Here is an 18,882-nt window from a genome sequence, read left to right as displayed (position 1 = left end):
TTTGTCGATTTGGCTGAACCTCTCAGCTCTAGTCAGTTATAATTGTACGATACATTAGTCTTTCAATTTCCATTGGTAATTCAGATCGTTGTCCAAGTAGTCAGTAAAGAAGTTTGACACATTTATTTAGTCTTATGACTGTGGATGGCACCAGGACTAACCTAAAATAAAAATGTATAAGAAACGTCTCTAATTGTAATCAAGAACCTTACCTAACAACAAAATGGCAACTTCAAACTTCTAGAAAACTTAAATTGTCATCAGAAATAGCACAACCTTGTACCATTTCACCATTTTTGCGCGATTATTCAACGAAAGAACAATTATGTTCTCTATAATGATCGGTGCAGTGGAGTAGAACGCTGAAACCAAATATACAGGTTCAATTACTGCTTTAAGATGTTCTGTAGAAGCTTCTCCAGCTTACTGGCGGGTGATGAACAGTGTTCTGTAGCAAGAGAACTTTGTCCGGAGACAAAAGGAAAACAAAAACTCTGATTTGTCTTGTTTTTGAAACAATTAGTTTCTATGGTAGATTTTTCTCATTGGTTTTGTTCTGTTTGTCTAAGTTCTCCAATAAGAATTTATTACTTTATAATTTTTCTGTCTTCAATTAAAAATAGATTTATTAATTTTCTGTTTAGTTATGAAAAAAATACTTACCTACCTGTAGTTTAATTTGACTATGACGAAGGTCACAAAATGAAAACAAAAGTACGCGTCAATTTCATCGTATTTTGTGACGTGTCACCCTTTAGTCGTAGGTTGTTGCGTGTGGCCCTTGTTAAGGAGAGTTTCTCTCTTCTAGGTAGTGGGGTCAGAGGGTGCTGCTCGTAGCTCCTGGTCTTGTGTTCGTTTAGGGCAACGTCAGTGCACCTTGTGATCTTGTGGGGAGTGGACCAGACCGCCCAACTAACAATATCCTAGCTACCGTTCTTTAATTTTTATTAATAAAAGTTCGTAGACAATTTTTTAAAAAAAGGTAAAATTTTTAAATATATACATTCATTGATTTTTTTCTTATTATTATAAAATTTAGCATCCTTGTATAAATTAAAATTCCTAAAATCCATTTTTTTATTTTATTTTATTTCCTCTAATTATGGAAATTATTAAACTATTTGATGTCCATTGAATATTAAAAAAAGTACTAAAATTAGAGAATCGTAGACAATTATAAAAGTTCTTCAATTGCATTATACTTCTTGGGCTCAGCACTCCCTTTTGAGGAGGTAAACCACTTGGTATTTCCTCGCTAGAAATACAAAAAAGAAAAACGTCAAAATAATTTCACTGCAAATTTTGTATTTTCCTACAGATTATCACTTAATCCAAGCAAATAAATAATTCAAAGATTGAGATAATTATGTTTACCGTCAAAAATTTTATAGTCGTTATACATAAAAATATTATTTTATAAAACTTTATTGATTTACGTACAATTTATTATTTCAATATGTCTTCATTATTGAATCTGAATTCTTGAGATATTAATAAGTACAAGAAAGAAAAAAAATTTCTACCGTTAAACCATTGTTAAAAAACTGAAAATCGTCGATGTTTTAACGACAAAATTATCATTACTTAAGTTAAGGACTAAGCTGAGACGATTCTACATAAAAATGAAGAATATACTTTTTATATTTAATAAAAATGGGCTGAACTATGCAATTAAAAATTTAATTTGAGAAATGTGTTTCTCAAAATGTTAGTTATTAGAGATTAGCATACTCTTGTAATGCTAATCTAAATATGGTTAAAAAAAAATTCTTATTAATTTCTAAATAAAAAACTAAGTTAAACTGCAATCGCTATAAATTTTAAATAAATTTCTCATTGAGTATGAGATATATTTCTAATTTGAGAAACGAATAAAGAAGGTAACTATAAAATAAAGGGATGAATTTATTTCTGAAGTATTAAAATGAAATACGGAATTGTAAACTATTTTGGGTCATTTCTTTTTTTTTGTAATTATTAACTGTTAAGGGCGTATGCTGTAATGTGCGCATGCTTTAAATTTGCAACCTGTTTTCAAAATTTATTTATAGCACTTAGCTAATTTTAATTTTCTTTATTGTTTAAGAACAAAAAAAATAAAAAATTGGTCATCTTAGAACCATTTTATTTTGGCTGTGATTGAACTAGCCTTCTTCAAGAATTAGTGAACTTTAACTTTTGGTCTATGGTTTCTTGTAATAAAAATAACCAGGATATCTTTTATTTCCTCGTAATTTTATCTATTACTTTTATGATTCTTTTTATTTTTTTCTTATTGTTAAGGGTTATATATCGTCCTAATCAGTGATAGAGAACCTACCTGTATTGTTAGGGTTTTTATTACTGCTTGGTAATAAATTTCTAGCCGATTTTTATTGCCTTTATTGTCTTTTAAATTGCCATTTAATCTGAAATTTTATTACACATTAACCTCGACAGGTTGGCAGTGGTTTTTTTGGGAGAAAAAGAAACTTAATCTTTAGAAAACTCGGTGAAATTGGGGAGAAAGAAAAATTAAACCAATTTTTAAAATTGGGATCTCGATAAGGGCTGTGCAATGAAAGAGAGCGCAAAGAAATTCTCCTGTTTCAAAATTCAGCAAAGGATATACTTTGGTTCTCATAAAGAAGAAAATAATGAATTTTCGCGAACAAAAACAAAACAAACTTTGTTTAAATGGTTAAAAAGTTGCCAACTTAAATTTTCTTAAGAAAATTTGGATTATAGGGAATATGAAATTGAGACATTCTAGCAAGATAGAGTAAGAACCTTGGGTCTTAAAGACCACAAAGTAAATGGCCAAAAATGAATATTGCCTTCATGATGATTTTTGCTATTGAAGGTGTGATGATAATTGATAATTTTATAACTATCATTGTTTCTATAAATTTATAGAAATGGTGAGAATATAATCAATCAATCAATGAGTGTTAGGAAGCAGCGAAGCCCTACTACACTATCCATAGCTCCAATGGACCCCACATAGCTCTTCCAGTGTGACGATGGGTGTTTGTTGTAAGGTTTATGTATTTAAATGTGATAGTGATAGAGTTAAGTTGCACGTTTCCCAAACTTAAATAGTTACCCATAACATCCATTTCGGCAAACTCTGTGAGTACTGTTGTGTGATTGTAGTCCAGTTAGTGTTTAGAGTTATTTGTGTTAGGACTAGGTTGCTTGCTGGGCTACAGGAACTTCAAAATTCTTGATCAAATGGTTTGTCACTTCTAGGAGTATGAGACGGATAATTATTTGTAAATATACTTTCATAGATACAAGTAAATGTCTCTGTTGAAAGCGAATACCTTAAAAAAAGAACTGTACCTAAACTTCTTGAATTTCTCTTTTATACTAATAAGTAAGAGGAGAAATTTTAATTTTTGGCAGATTTTAGAATCTCTGAATCCGAAAAAGTGGTTTTTACAAATTGTTGTGTGTGAATGAATCCAAAGTAACTCAATTTTAAAGTATTTTCCAAAAAAAAAGGACAAAAATTCTCTTTAACTTTGTGTTGTAGTTGTATAGATCTAAAGTTATAGATTCATTTACTGCATAATCAACTTAAAGCTCAGCCTTTTAAGGAATATTTTTAAATTTCGGTTTGTATTTTTCGTAACATTATAAATAGTTCAGCTTTAAAACAAACTTAAAAGATATGCAGAAGCAATAAATCGAAGAACTTTGACAAAGTGTTGCGATTTTTTACTTATCCGTTTCCATTAAAGCTGTAGGTAATTAGATGCCCTCCCAATAGGCTTTTAAAATTAATAGGCACCCTCTCTTGAGATATTAGCCAGTTAGTCCACTAATAGTGTGTTAATTTAGTTATCGTTTGACACTAGTAATGCGACACGGCTGAAAATATAATTGCTTTGCCATCCACCAACTTGCTCCAAGCTGTGGTAGATGATGTGGCATCTCTGTTGTGGACAGAGCTACAGGAATAATGATCTCACGGTATGCTGCTGCGTTCACTAAATCTCTTTTGTCACCTGATCAAGTGAAACCAATCATGCATTCAATACTAATATTTCGAATCAAAATTTCTTCTCTTATTTTCAACTCTCAATTGAACTGACATATTTTAATCCAATTTAAAAATACTTACCTAATTGATTTATTGTTTAATTTAAATTAAATTACACTTTAGTATTATGGATAAAGTTGTAACCTTCATCGAAATTCCTGATTTAAAAAGTGACAATCAAACAAAATTTAGTGTGATCATAAATCACGTCATCTCAGAGCATATTTGCATGGTAATAGTGTAGAGTAGAATAGAACAGAATAAGAAAACGGGACGGGATCTACGCCCCACGGCACCGCAGCAACAAGAGACTTATTGTGCCTACCCATTTTTAAATCTAGTAGACGAAACCTCCCTTTCTAAAAAAGTTGGGGACTTTCCCTACTAGTTCTTTTTGCGCTACTATCTCCTTTGAGGCGCCACGGTAGCCGAGCGGTTAGAGGCGAGACCTGCGAAGCTAATATGTATTGTGGTACTGGGTTCGATTCCCGGTCTTTAGGCCTTGGATTTTATTTAATGGTTAATAAAAGAAATTTACAGTAAAGTATGTTTGCTAGTCGCCTCCGTCCACGACACCTAATTGGTAGTTGGACGTTAAGCCCCGCCTGAAAAAATAGGCGATTACTTTACTTTACTTTACTTTTTACTATCTCCTTTGGTCTCAAAGTTCCAAAGGTCTCATAGCGCAACCGCTAGATTGCAAAGCCAATCGAACAACAAGTGAGAGGCAGTTTCCTTCTCTTCCTGACACAAACAGCACAACGGTTCCGAGCTAATGAGCCCCACCTTGTACAGTTGCTTCCTGAAACTAACGTGCCCTGTAAATAGGGCTGTAATCAGAGTATAATCTGATTTCTACCCAAGCCCAGACACTCTTAGGTTCTTTATTTACTCAGCCAGGGCATGATACTCTTGCCGTTTTTGACCCCAGGTAATATCACCCAGTTCTTTTCATGTTCAGTCTCGAACTGCACGAACTGCACCCTTGGTGATTCCCAGGACTGGTTTCGGGCCAATGAAAGGAGTGTTAGCTCCATTCCTGGCCAACTGATCAACTATTTCATTCCCCTTAATCCCCACATTACCCGGCACACCATTCCAGCCGAACTTTATAATGCCGAGCGAGTTGTTCCAGGGCCTTTTTTCATTCCCAAACCAGGGAAGAGGTAGTTCTGAAGGAAGTAAGGGCCTTCAGTGCAGTTTGGCTGTCCGAAAATATGCAAATCCAATTTCTAAGACTCATTCGCAGGTTATCCGCAGTACAAGTTTTAATAGCAAAGACCTCGGCGTGGAAGACGGTTGCACATCTCCCAAGAGTCCCATCTCTCAATGATTATCTCAGGTTTAACCCGATTCACTCCAGACCCGGTTCCAGAGGCCATCTTAGAGCCATCCGTGAATCACATGACTCCCTTCCAGCACTGTCCTGTCTAGTTCACCCTCCAATCAGTCCTCGATCTGAGGCACCCCAGAAATGGAGCCTCGAAACTGTGCCTAGGACAGATACTGTCCCCAGCCATACCGATAACCAGCCCAGGGTCGACCTTATCTGTTATATTCATATGGCCAATGGAAGAACTAAAGCGCCTCCATTGCCCATTTCTCGCTAGTCTATAGCGTACAGTAAGTAACTGAATTCACAATTTTTTATCCATTTTATTAAACCCGGGACATCTTTCTAGAAAACTAGTCTGCAAAGGAATTTTTTAACCATGAAATTTATGATTATAATATAAGAGAATTAGAGAAGAACAGAAGGGAAATAAGGAGGAAGGTCTCCACCCTAACTTTGAATGGAAAGTTGGATGAAGAGGAAGTGGTTTCTACTCATCTTGAATAGAATGCATTTAAGTTTGGTAGATATCCTGGATGGCTAGATATTTACACAAGGTAGGCAGGACAGCTAGTTTTGATTATCATAACTGTAAAGTGGAACTGACGAATTATAAACCACTATCTCAACATAGGTATGTGTGAAGGCATGTGTCTCCTTTTTATTAGCACGAGGTTTAGTGTGTTCAAGAGAATGATTGGGCGATTAGGGAAGTTCAGGGATATCTAAGTCTACAGTTAGGGAGATCCATCCGAATATTGCTTTAATTGGAAAACTGTAGTGATAACTTTAGGGATAGAGGAACCATATTTAGCTCAGATCCTGCGTCCTTTAATTTTAATAAACCTTGCCTTTTCGAGACAAAATCCATTTCAAATACTCCATGAACTTCATATTTTAATAAAAAATGAGAAGATAAATTTTTAATCCTCAGAAAAACAAAAAGCACGAAAATAAATTATACAAAGAGATCATTGAATTTTTTATCCAAATGAAGCTTGAAGTAGTTATAAAAAACATCAAATGTATCTCTCTGAAATATACATGACAGCTCTATAAACTGTGCATTCACTCACTCGTATTTCTCTCGTGAATATAAAATGAAATATTTAATCAATTAAATTAATTTAAAAGAACCAAATTTAATTAACTTTAATTAATGGCTAACCATACGAGGGGTACCCAAAAAAAAACGGAATTATTTTTTAAAAGCTATTTATTTACAAATTTTTTACAGAACAACCTTATCCCCTTCAAAATACTCTCCATTACAACTAATACATTTGTCCCACCGGTGCTTCCACTGTTCGAAACATTTTTTGTAGTCATCTTTAGAAATGGCTGACAGCTCCTTCTTCGTTTTTTTCTTGACCTCTTCAATGTTGTCAAATCGGTGACCTTTCATGCCCTTTTTCATGCGTGGAAATAAGAAAAAGTCGCACGGAGCCAGGTCAGGCGAGTAAGGTGCGTGGGGCAGCGGAACCATGCCATTTTTAGCCAAAAACTGTGTAACAGAGATGGCTGTGTGTGCAGGTGCATTGTCGTGGTGGAAGAACCAGTCTCCTGTTTGCCACAAATCGGGTCTTTTTTGGCGAACACTATTGCGCAATATTTTCAAAACTTCCAAATACAAGGTTTGATTGACGGTCTGACCTGGGGGGACAAACTCTGAATGGACTACGCCTTTGGCATCAAAAAAGCAAATCAGCATTATTTTGATGTTTGACTTGACTTGACGACATTTTTTTGGTCGGGGTGAAGATGACGTCTTCCATTGGCTCGACTGTTGCTTTGATTCTGGGTCATAACCATAGCACCATGACTCATCACCAGTAATGACCTTTGACAGAAAGTCTGGATCAGTTTCAAGCTGTTGTTTCAAAGCACGACATGTTTCAACTCGATGTTCTTTTTGATAGTCAGTCAGAACTCGAGGAACAAACTTGGCAGCAACCCTTTTCATCCCCAAATCTTCCGTTAAAATTCGCTGAACCGAGCTCCAAGATAACCCACTACTCTCTGACAGTTGATCAATTGTCTGTCGACGGTCTGTGAACACCAGCTCTCGAATTTTTTCAACATTTTCGTCGATTCGGGCAGTTGATGGACGTCCAGAACGAGGTTTGTCATCTCGACATGTCGTCATTTTTAAACCGAGTAAACCACTCGTATACTTGAGTTTTTCCCATAGCGTCATCTTTGTGAGCTGTTTTCAACATTAAAACACTTTCAGCAGCATTTTTGCCGAGTAGAAAACAAAATTTCAGAGCTGCACGTTGTTCACTTAAACTTGCCATCATAAAAAACGAAAAAAGAACAAAACAGCGCTGGTAAAAACAATCACTGCAGATGAAAAGAACAAGCCAGGCAGACAACACAGGCAGGACTGAACTGGCAAGGAATTGCGCTATACACGTCTAGCGGCAGAAATGCGTACTACATAAGCTCCATGCGCGGCAACGCAATTCCGGTTATTTTTGGGTACCCCCTCGTAGATATTATATTTTTAATTTTCCGTAATTTCCCTAGAGATATTTTATTAATACAAAACTTTATTAATTTGAATTAAAGATATGATTATATCTGTTGATCCACAAAATTTTATGCATTATCAAATCTTTTGATTTATTTTGACATTACTCTATTATTTTTATAGTTATTGAATATTTCTTTCAGTATTAACCGAACTTAACTAATTTCATGATAATCATAATAATCATTATTACTCATTTACCTCAATTCTCGTGGGTGAAGCCCCAAAAATCGCCACCTTAACATTAAAACTGTCCGGTAGGACAGTTGTATAAGGGTTGACCATCAAAAACTGCACGAAAAAGCGTAACGTTGAAAAACACCCAACTTTGACAATTTTTTTCTATTTTTCTATAAAAGATAAAATTCCCAAATTTTCTTTATAATATAGGGCAAATCCTCCTTTATAACTGTAATTTTTTTGCAACCACCCAGATCTAATAGGTTTCGAGAAAAAAGTTGCCGAAAATGAGCAAAAACGGCTTTTTCAAAAAATGTTCTTGTTCTTGTTCTTCTTCTTCTTCTTCTTCTTGTTGTTGTTGTTGTTGTTGTTCTTGTTACCTTTTTTGTAAACAACGTAGCGCCTAAACGCGTGAACCGATTTTCATGAATGAGGTGTCATTCGATTCGGAATTTTATGTAGATGTGCCTTTTGGGGGTCTCGGCCCTGTACATCGAATGGGAGAGGAGTTAGCCCCCTTTATGTAAGGCCCCCTCCAAAATTATTATTACTAATTACTCTGTAAATCTTGGCCCGATTTTGATAAAATTTGGTAGGATGATAGGGTTAGGGCTCCCCTACCTAACAATAAAGCGACGATCTGCTCTTACACTTGTTAAGGGGAAGTATAGCAATCGTTTCAAATTATCGACACGTGAACCGATTTTCATGAATGAAGTGTCATTCGAATCGAAATTTTGTACAGATTTGTACTTTAAAAGTCTCGACGCTATGCCTCATAAGGAGGGGAGTTCGCCCCACCCAAATAAGGCCCTTTCTAAAACTATTATTACCAATATTTCTACAAAGCTTAGTCCGATTTTGATAAAATTTAGCACGAAGAAGTGATTAAAGCTCCTCTATGTGGCTGTGAAGTGCCATCATGCTCTTACACCTACTAAGAGGAAGTACTGCAATCGTTAAAATTATCAATGAGTGAACCGATTTACATCAATGAATTGTCGTTCGATTCAAAATCTTTGCCTTTTAGGGAGAAGTACTGTAATCGCAGTTTATTTTTCTTGCTCCTCTTAAAAGGAAGTACTGAAATCGCAGTTTAATTTTGCTATTTACGTACAAATACCTTCCTATTTTATTCAAAACGCTTTCTCAAAAAAATGGTTATTGAGGATGGTTTGGGGACCGCAACTATAACCATTCTTTAAAAAGATCTCTCCAGTGGAAGTTACGGTTCCGATTTAACACCTTATCAGGTTATAATGATAGAATAGCTTATTCCAAATTTTAAAAAATCTGTAAAGCAGACGTAACTTTGCAAATAGACAAAAAGGAAAATCTATCCAAAAGGTACAAAAATCTCCTTAACAAAAACTTACAGTTTTAAAAGTTAAGTATAAGGGTTGATTAAACGCCAAAAGGTACACAAATCAGCAGTTTCCAACATTTCATTAATACTTCATTGATATAATTTAAGTAATTTTACTGCATTAACTTTTCCTTCACATTTTTTAGAATTTATTAGATGTCACAGACCCTTATGCTGGCCAGTTCATTCATAATATTTTTTTATTATAATTATGATAAAATGAGTGATGAATTATTCTGAGTAGTCACATATACATGCATGTTAAAGTAGAAAAAAACAAAGTTAGAGTCGGCCACTTTTTAAATTTCAATCACGGAGGATTCAAAACAATATTTCAGTCTTAAATTCGTCTTACCGAAATATTCGAAATATTTTATATTTTTTATAACGTTTTCTTTTTCACCTGTGATTAATAGTTTGATTATTATAGATAAATAGATATTACAGTCAATCTAAGTTAAATGGTGTGCTACTTGAGTAAATATTTTGTAGACGAAAATGGCCAGCATAAGGGTCTGTGACATCTAATAAATTCTAAAAAATGTGAAGGAAAAGTTAATGCAGTAAAATTACTTAAATTATATCAATGAAGTATTAATGAAATGTTGGAAACTGCTGATTTGTGTACCTTTTGGCGTTTAATCAACCCTTATACTTAACTTTTAAAACTGTAAGTTTTTGTTAAGGAGATTAATTTATTGAAATTTACTCGTAAAAATGCAATATCTAGTTACTTTGTCTAATTCCTGAGCAAATTAACAGTGATGTGACACAAATATATGGATTTTTTTTGGGAATCAGCTAATTTTTTGTTGGTGAAAAACTGTGAAATAAACTGAAATTTCACTTTAAAGTGAAATTTTTCCCTGATAACCCTCAGTTTTTTTCATAAAATTTGAACTCTAAATAAAATTTTAAAATATTTTACATAAACTAACTGGGACAAAAATTCCAGGCCGCTGCTTAAGGACACCTAAGAACCACAGAAGTTACTTAAAAATCCTAACAGATACCTAATGGACAATAGCCTTAAAAAAAAGCAGCTTAGGCTTTTACCTATCAAAGATATTGAACCTAATTTTCTCAAATCCTACGCAATTCGCTGTGGTGAAAGGTAATCTCAGTTAAATAATTTATAAAAGCTATGTAGTATGAGTATATCATGTAGATAATTCAATAATAAAGTTACTTAAATATAACATTAATGCAGGCTAATTTGCTGCATACAATAAGGCAAAAAAATATAATTATAATAGTGGATTTTGTCCTAGATTTGTTAAATTAAACTTAGCATCCAAAAATGCTTCGTTTTAATCTTTTTTTTTCTTTTTAACAATAGTCTTTCTTCATATCTCCTCCAAAAATTCTTTCTTCTTATTCTTCTGTAGTATCATATTCCTTTATTATGTAGTTTATTCCATTCTTATCTTCTTGGTTACATATTCAGAATTGTATTTTTCTCCACTATAGACTTGATTCAATTTTTCTTACAAATCTATTTTACATTTTATCTCTATTTTTAAGTTTACTAAGAATTCAAAGGACAATTTATCTTTTCCATGCTAAATGTTTTCTTTTTATCGATTTTAAACAAATGAAACTTTTAAATGTAAAAGTATTAAGATATAAATGTGAAACTTGTTTCTTTTAAGTAGCTAACTTTCTACAGGCTGCTTTGAGAGTGCTAAATTATGAATTTCCTTCAATAAATAATAACCTTGAATTAATAACAAACAATATTAGAGGGAGTTAAAGTCAGCTCTACTTTATTTAATAACCTGAATACAACTTACCCAGTTTTGCTATTGGAACCATATGACTACATTGTAATGTAACTCAGTATTTCGTTATTCGTATTTATTTAACGTTTGTAGTTACCACTAAATATTATTTTATCGAGTCTTGCCCTAGGTATCTGGTAGATAAACGTTCGCTACTAGCCATTTTGTAGGTGTTAGTTTAGGACAAGTAGTTTTCGTAGGTTACACTAGCTTACTATTTCATTTACACGGATTTCCTATTTGTTTCTACAACCAAAAATGCCTTTTTCCCGTTTCTATTTCACTTTTCCTGAATTATCTGAACCACAACACACAATAACTATATTAGTAGATTCATTGTCTTTATCTGAATAATTTTAGACATGTTCCTCCTAGCTTCAATAAACAGTAATACGGCATCAAGTCCGGTGAAGCCTTCCTAAAGGAAATCTTTTTGCAAAATATCCTTTTTTACATCCATAGCACCGTTTTCTCATTGGTGAACAGTTTTCTTTAAATTTTTCCTTTTTCCATAAGAGTTGCAAACAAATTTGATAGGTTTTCTTTTATCCTTCCATCTTTGTTTACTTCTGGACACCTCCTCGTACTGTGGTAATGGTTTTAGATTTCTTTATTGCACGGTCGCCTCCTTCTCTGAAAAAAGATGTTTCCAAATAATCTCCTGCTATCACACATCATTATTGATTCTTATGACAACTTGATCTCTTAATCGCTTAACCAGTGAAAGTCTAAACTGACAAGTACTCACGATGAGCGTAAGCAGATCTAGATACCAGCTCTCCCTCCTGCCAATGCCGGTGGTAAACTCTTTTACGCTCCTTTAGCGACAGATTTTTTTTCCTTAATACTTATCATTTTTACCCTATCTTAGGCTCAATATCTCCTGAACATGTCTACAACAATGCGAATTGGCTTTAGTTCTACAGCGAACAGACCTTTTACTGTAGAACTAACGTTTTCAAATTGCTTCCAATATACAAATCGTTGGTTGTAGCTTTAAATCAATTGCATCTAAGTTTTATCTTTTTGTAGCTGTACTTTCTGGGACCCACCAGATCCCAGCTTCACACTCTTAATGTGGCCAATGAGGCTTTCCTTCTATTATTTTTCTGCTCTGCTCATTTTCCTCGTCGCCTAATGTAATAAACATTTTTTTGTTTATTGTTGAACGAAGAACCTTCAACTAAAATATTATTTTATGAATATGCACGTATTTTTAACTATATGATAATATTTACGCATTTAAATCATGTTTTACCTTTCTCTAATTATCTTTACACATTTCTGTTTGTTTTTCTCGCCAATATTTCAGATTCTGTGGTATCACAGAGTTATTAGAACCCACATCGCCATGCTTGGTGCCTCCTGTTCTGGAAAAAAGAAAGAAGAAACAGATTACTTTACTTAATGCCATTACCCTAAGGAGGTTTTATTCGATAAAAAGTGTTTTAGAAGCTTTACCTAGAATTGCACACTAGATTTATAAAGGAGATTAGGAAACCGGTCACGTTGAGCGGTGCCATACTCATGAAAAAAAAATTTCTTCAAAGCTACTTTGTACTGAATAAAACATTTAATATTCATATATGTGGAATTAAAATTCAAGTCAATGTTGCCTTAATTACATTACTTTACACTTACTTCACACTGTAGATAAATGGTTTGGTCTTTTGCTAGATACCAGCCACGTACGATTGGTAATACCATCCTAGGAAATGATTTCAATGCTCAAAGACAGCGGCTTGAACCCTGAAAATTTACAAGAGGAAATCCTATTATACAAGTAGTTATGAATTTAATCTAGGCACGCTGAGATACGAGACGGCCATAAAGATTTACAGACTGTTCACTGAAGATCAGCCTCTTGATGTTAGCTTTGTTTATGAAGCTTAATGCCTGAATTTAGTTGAACGGCGATAGGAGAACCGCTGGTTTAGGACCTCTTGCATTTATGATGGTAATAAGTACGGAAATTAAGTAACGAGTTATGCTTTATGCATTTCAAGTAAGATTACTGATTCTTCACAAGCTGTTTTAGACTTGCGTTTAGACCATCCAAAATGCAACTACATAGCTATGATACTCGATGCATAGCTATGATACTCGATGTATAGCTATGATACTCGATGCATAGCTATGATACTCGATGCATAGCTATGATACTCGATGCATAGCTATGATATTCGATGCATAGCTATGATATTCGATGCATAGCTATGATACTCGATGCATAGCTATGATACTCGATGCATAGCTATGATACTCGTTGCATAGCTATGATACTCGATGCATAGCTATGATACTCGATGCATAGCTATGATACTCGATGCATAGCTATGATACTCGATGCATAGCTATGATACTCGATGCATAGCTATGATACTCGATGCATAGCTATGATACTCGATGCATAGCTATGATACTCGATGCATAGCTATGATACTCGATGCATAGCTATGATACTCGTTGCATAGCTATGATACTCGATGCATAGCTATGATACTCGATGCATAGCTATGATACTCGATGCATAGCTATGATACTCGATGCATAGCTATGATACTCGATGCATAGCTATGATACTCGATGCTTTGAAATCTCCTTGTGCGATATACCCCAATGTTTTTTTTTTCTAAATCATAACTGCGCCTGACAGTCAGAGTAAATGTTATTTGCCTCTTGTTATTTCGTTTTAGGATCTGCTTAACATAAAAAGTAATTAAAGTAAGTAAAGTGGATGAGTGTATGTACCCTGTCTTGAAATAGAGTCACTCGATATTGGTGATCTTCGAGCCCGAACATTCCTGTACAGTTCATTACCCTCCACAAGTTGTGCGTCGGTGCCATTCGGTACCATATTATCTGAGAGCATGTCCAGTAATGGGGTCCATACCAACACGTCGTACATAATTTAAAAGACAAGATTATCGCCTAATTACAGGTTTACTCTAAAATTAGGGTATCTGAAAGACACATCCTCGACTTCCCACTGAATAAAGAGTTGTAACAGCGGTAGGTCGAGTAGGACTTCCATAGCCGCAGTAGGGTAGACTTTTCATGGCTCCCGTAATGCTGAGCCGAGCAAGACTCTCTGCTAACTGCCGAAGACCAATCTTAGCTCTCTCCCGCATATGTAAGAAAGTACAAATTATGCCTTCTAAATTAATTCATACTAATTAGTAATGATGTAAATTAACTAAAAGCTTCCCTTAATAAATGAGAGAACTAAGTCATTCTTGAAAATAGTTATTTTGGGAAACCTAAAATTGTTCAAAACAGTTCTTATTGTTCCACCTAATGACTACGAGTCAATAAAGTACTCAGCAAACTGGCCAAACTGTAAAAATGATAAAAAAATGTAAAAAATAAAAAATAGAAGAGGCTAAAAGTTTTATATTATTTTTATGGGGTTAATTAATTAGCCAGAATAATGTAATTATTTTAGATGAATGAAAGAGGTCGGAGGTTACAGCCGGTAACTAATAAAAGATAAACAGAGGATCTTCTTCCCTCTAGTTTCAACCCGCCCGTCTTCAACTATTAATTTGTTATCCTAACTCATCCACTCTGTCTCTCTCTCGTAGACTGTCTCTATCTATTCGTTCAACAATAATAAGGACCCATCAACAGGAGACCTTGGTTGCTCCATAACTTTTTGTCTTATTTAGGATAATCTATACAAACTTGGCCTATTTATTGTATAAAAAATGGTCTGAACCTTTATTCTTTCTGTGGTTTGTAATGTAAGTTTCCAACTCTTCGAAAACTTACTCGGACTATTTGTTCTCCTTCACTCCTTAGTTATTCAATGTTCTTCTACCAGAATAATGTTATTTACAAGTTTTTCTAACTACAAAAAACAACATCATCCCTCTTATTCTCGAGCTAATTTTTCAAGCTTTTAATTTGTTATTTTGAAGTTTACAAATAAGGGAGAAGATTAGATCATCTTCAAAAGTTTACAAAGAAGAGAGCGTATTAATTTTCTGTTAATATTTTGTTTTTTAATATTCCTAAGAGTAGTGATGTAATTAAGAGAGTATTGTATATTTTCAATTTCCAATATTAGATTAAGGGCCCTTAAGTATACTTCAAAAGTGCCACTTCAATGTAATGTACACTCCTAAATATTAAAAAGAAATCAATTACGATTAAGTTCCAAATAAGAAGAAAATTGGCAGTCCAAAAATGCCATTTCACTGAAATAGTTTTTGCGATTTCACAAAAATGGTACCAATGATGCTCCTTAAAATTTGTAAATACTATTTACAAATAGATCTCTTTAAGTAGATCACTTTTATTTCTATCTTTTGACAAGAAACTTTATGTAAGTGATGTTCTTAGCAAAGGTATGAAGAAGTTAAGCTCTCCTGTAAAATTCATTTTCATCATATTGTACGGTTCAATTCTTGTATAATTATTAATATTATATTTCTTCATTTGGGATGAATCCCTACGCAAAAAGTGAAGTCTCTCTGAGCCCCCAAACAGCTACCACAAAGGTAAACAACCACAGCACTTGACCAAGTCTAGAACGAAAATCCAGCTCAAATATTCACAGCTGTCCGAACAAATAACGTAACAAGCTTACAGAACAAAGCTTAAGTTTCTCTATTTTCTACCTGCTTCTAACCATAGATCCTAAACTTAGCAACAACAATCCATTTCAAGTTGGATGAGTCTATAAATATGTAATAATTCAGATACCTCACTGTAATATTTATGTGCATGATAAATTACTAAATTACGAGTTAGAAGAATAATTATTAGCCCACCGGCATTTTCTACTTTTTAGTGCTTTCACCAAGTTGCCAAAGGATTTCATTTGTTCTTGAACGTAACTGGTGTACTTCGAAAATTGGTCTCCGGAAGTGTTGATTATAGTGGGATTATCTGGGTGAGTTATAGCTTTACACTTCATTCTACTGCAGTAACATTTTATTATAGTTAAGACATATAATATAGTAACCATCTTTTTAGTGAAATATCTTACTAGTTTCGAGAAAAACTAATGACGCAGATTGTAGTAAGAGAATTGCGATGTGCGTTTTCACACTTTTTTATCGATTTTTTCCCAGCTGTTCTAAGGTATTTAGTAGTTTCCTTTGCAATAGGAATGAAGGATCATTTTTCTTTTTAATGCAAGTTTATTTATATTTTAGATATTGTTAATTTCATGAAACAGTATTCAATACATGATTGCATTTTTAAAATATTGTTCAGTTTTCGGTGATAAATTTTATTTTCCGGTAAAGACCAGAAAATGGTTTCAGGATTTTGTAATATTTAATAAATTTTTTTAGGTGTTAAGAGTTCAATATTTAGTACTTAGTATTTGCTCGAGGTTAAGTTTGGAGACTACGTTCATTTCTTCCATTTGTAATTCTCATGTAATATGTATTCTTAAATGCGTATGAGCCCTTCAGTAGTCTTCTATGTGTTAGAATTTACATAATCAAAAGGAGTAAAAGGTAAATTTACCTAGTAATAACTTTATAAAGATTAAAGAGATTGAAGTAAATTTAGAGCGAAAATTTAAAGTGCTTTGAGGTATACGAAAGCAAATGTTAACCAAAGAGCCCTTAGTGAAGTAGAGGTTAGGGTTAGTGAACTGACACGGATAATTTAAATAAAATTGTAAATATTTCGTATTATTTCTAGATTAATTCTCGAAATTTGAAAGGAATTATTATATAGTAGATGCGTTACATTGCTTGAAAATGTAGTATTTATTGTTTCAGTACTAATACAATTAGAAATGTGGGTAATTGTATTTATGTTTACTTGAATGTGTGAAAATGTTCGTGACAAGAACTTGGGCGTAACAATTTTTAAGGCAGGAAATTTCTGCTTAAATTTCAACATCTGCATAATATTTAAAAGTATGGGATGACTAACTAAAATTACGAGTTACAGATATATCGCTCCAGCGGAAGAGTAATTGTACAGTGATTTTTTAAAATCTTCTATAGCGTTGCTGAAATGTTTTGACTTGAACTTGAATATTGTAAATCTTTGACCTATCTATTGAAAAGTTTTCTCAGGAATTATTGATTTTAGTAGGATTATGAAAGCGCTAAGATATTATACTTTCTTCAACTATATAGTTCTATTGAACTTTAACTTTTCATGGAATTCACCTTTGAATAAAACTAGTTTTAACGCTAAAATTCTCTCAGGAGTTACAAAAAGGCAGAGGCAATATGCGAGTTCTAAGACCAAGAAAGGAGTAAGCTTTGTGGTTAGAGACCCCTGTCACTTGCAGGTACAGGTTATCAAGATAACTGAGGTTTTCAAAGCTTGCTTGTGTGTAGCTGCAGACAACTCTGTATCTATCCTTGGATGTTTTAATGTTTCTAAGCACACACGGTATCTGAGTTTTTGCCATTTTAGAGCTAACAGAACCCAAGGCTAGTCATTTAAAGACCAGAAACTCCTTACAAGGCTTTGCAGGTGAAGCTGGCGTGAGTTGTTACCTGGTTTGCTGAATGTAACAAATCTAATATAATTTTGTTTTTTTGTAAGCCTGCAATTTGTATAACGTACTTACGAAGATCGTTAATGGAGTTGATAAGGGATCAAGGATAGAGGACGTGGAATTCTTCAGGTGTCCTCGCAGTAATTTCAGCAACCTTTAACAATTACACTGATGACATGCGAAGATAGTTGAAAGAAGCAACAGCTTAAGTTTATCACACCGCTAAGAAAAGTATAGATTAATTACTCTCATTGTTGATTTAATATAAAATAAATTCATCTTTGTCATGAATAAATTTTATAACATTACGGAAGTCTTATTTCGTACAAAAAAAAAAACAACGCAATCTTTTAGCAGAAGGTGGAACTTTGAGTCAGCCGGAACGGTAACCATTCATAAGATCTATCTCATCAGCAGCAATACTGATTCATTTTACTTATTATTTTTTTTTTCTCGACAACATTGCTCCATTTCTCAGTCACTAACCATCTTCGGACAGCGTAAATTCTCTACAATATTTAAACTTTTAACTGCCTCGTGTTTGGAATTCGTACATAAATATAAGGAACGATGGAAGTACAGCTAGATCCTAAACAAACAATATCGCCACAACTTTACGGTTTCATTATTCTGTCCAATCTTCAACATTTGAAATCTTTTAACTTACTTAAATTTTAAAAGCATTGTTTAAATTATATTGTTAGAACAAAAACAACAATTTTTGAGAATGCCAATTTTCTCGGAAAACTATTAAATCTACGTCGGTGCATAAACCAAAATTTCACTTATAAACGAGGAAGGCGCTACAGTAGCCGAGCGGTTTAGAGGCGAGACCTATAAAGCTAATATGTATTGTGGTACTGGGTTCGATTCCCGATCTTAGGCCTTATTTACTGGTTAATAAGAGAAATTTACAGTAAAGTATGGTTTGCTAGTCGCCTCCGCCCACGACACCTAATTTGGTAGTTGGACGTAAAGCCAGCCTGAAAAAATAAGCATTACTTATAAATTAGGACCCTTTATTTTAAAGAAAATTTGGGAATTTAAAACTTTTATTGGAAAAATTGTCAAAATTGGGAGTTTTTCAACGTTACGCTTTAATCGTGCAGTTTTTGGTCGATCAACCCTTATCCAACTGTCCTACCTGACCGTTTTAATATTTTAATTTTTAAGCGAAATGATTA

The 18,882-nt window shown here is 33.8% G+C and overlaps 1 protein-coding gene across 2 annotated transcripts in view; it reads left to right on the top strand.

Moving 5' to 3' along the window:
* The first annotated feature begins 809 nt into the window (after positions 1 to 809).
* The window catches only part of LOC141451250 (diuretic hormone receptor-like), a 208,630-nt gene continuing 190,557 nt past the window's right edge, over positions 810 to 18,882 (top strand). For both annotated transcript variants that reach the window (XM_074122497.1, XM_074122496.1), the window contains exon 1: positions 810 to 982. The gene's annotated coding sequence lies outside the window, so the exon portion shown is untranslated. The remainder of the gene's footprint in view (positions 983 to 18,882) is intronic.

Source organism: Rhodnius prolixus, unplaced genomic scaffold, assembly GCF_049639745.1.
Source record: "Rhodnius prolixus isolate KJV_2025 unplaced genomic scaffold, Rpr scaffold_8, whole genome shotgun sequence".
Taxonomy (NCBI): Eukaryota; Metazoa; Arthropoda; class Insecta; order Hemiptera; family Reduviidae; genus Rhodnius; species Rhodnius prolixus.
Note: the sequence above shows the minus strand (reverse complement) of the source record. Positions and strands in the feature narration are given on the sequence as shown.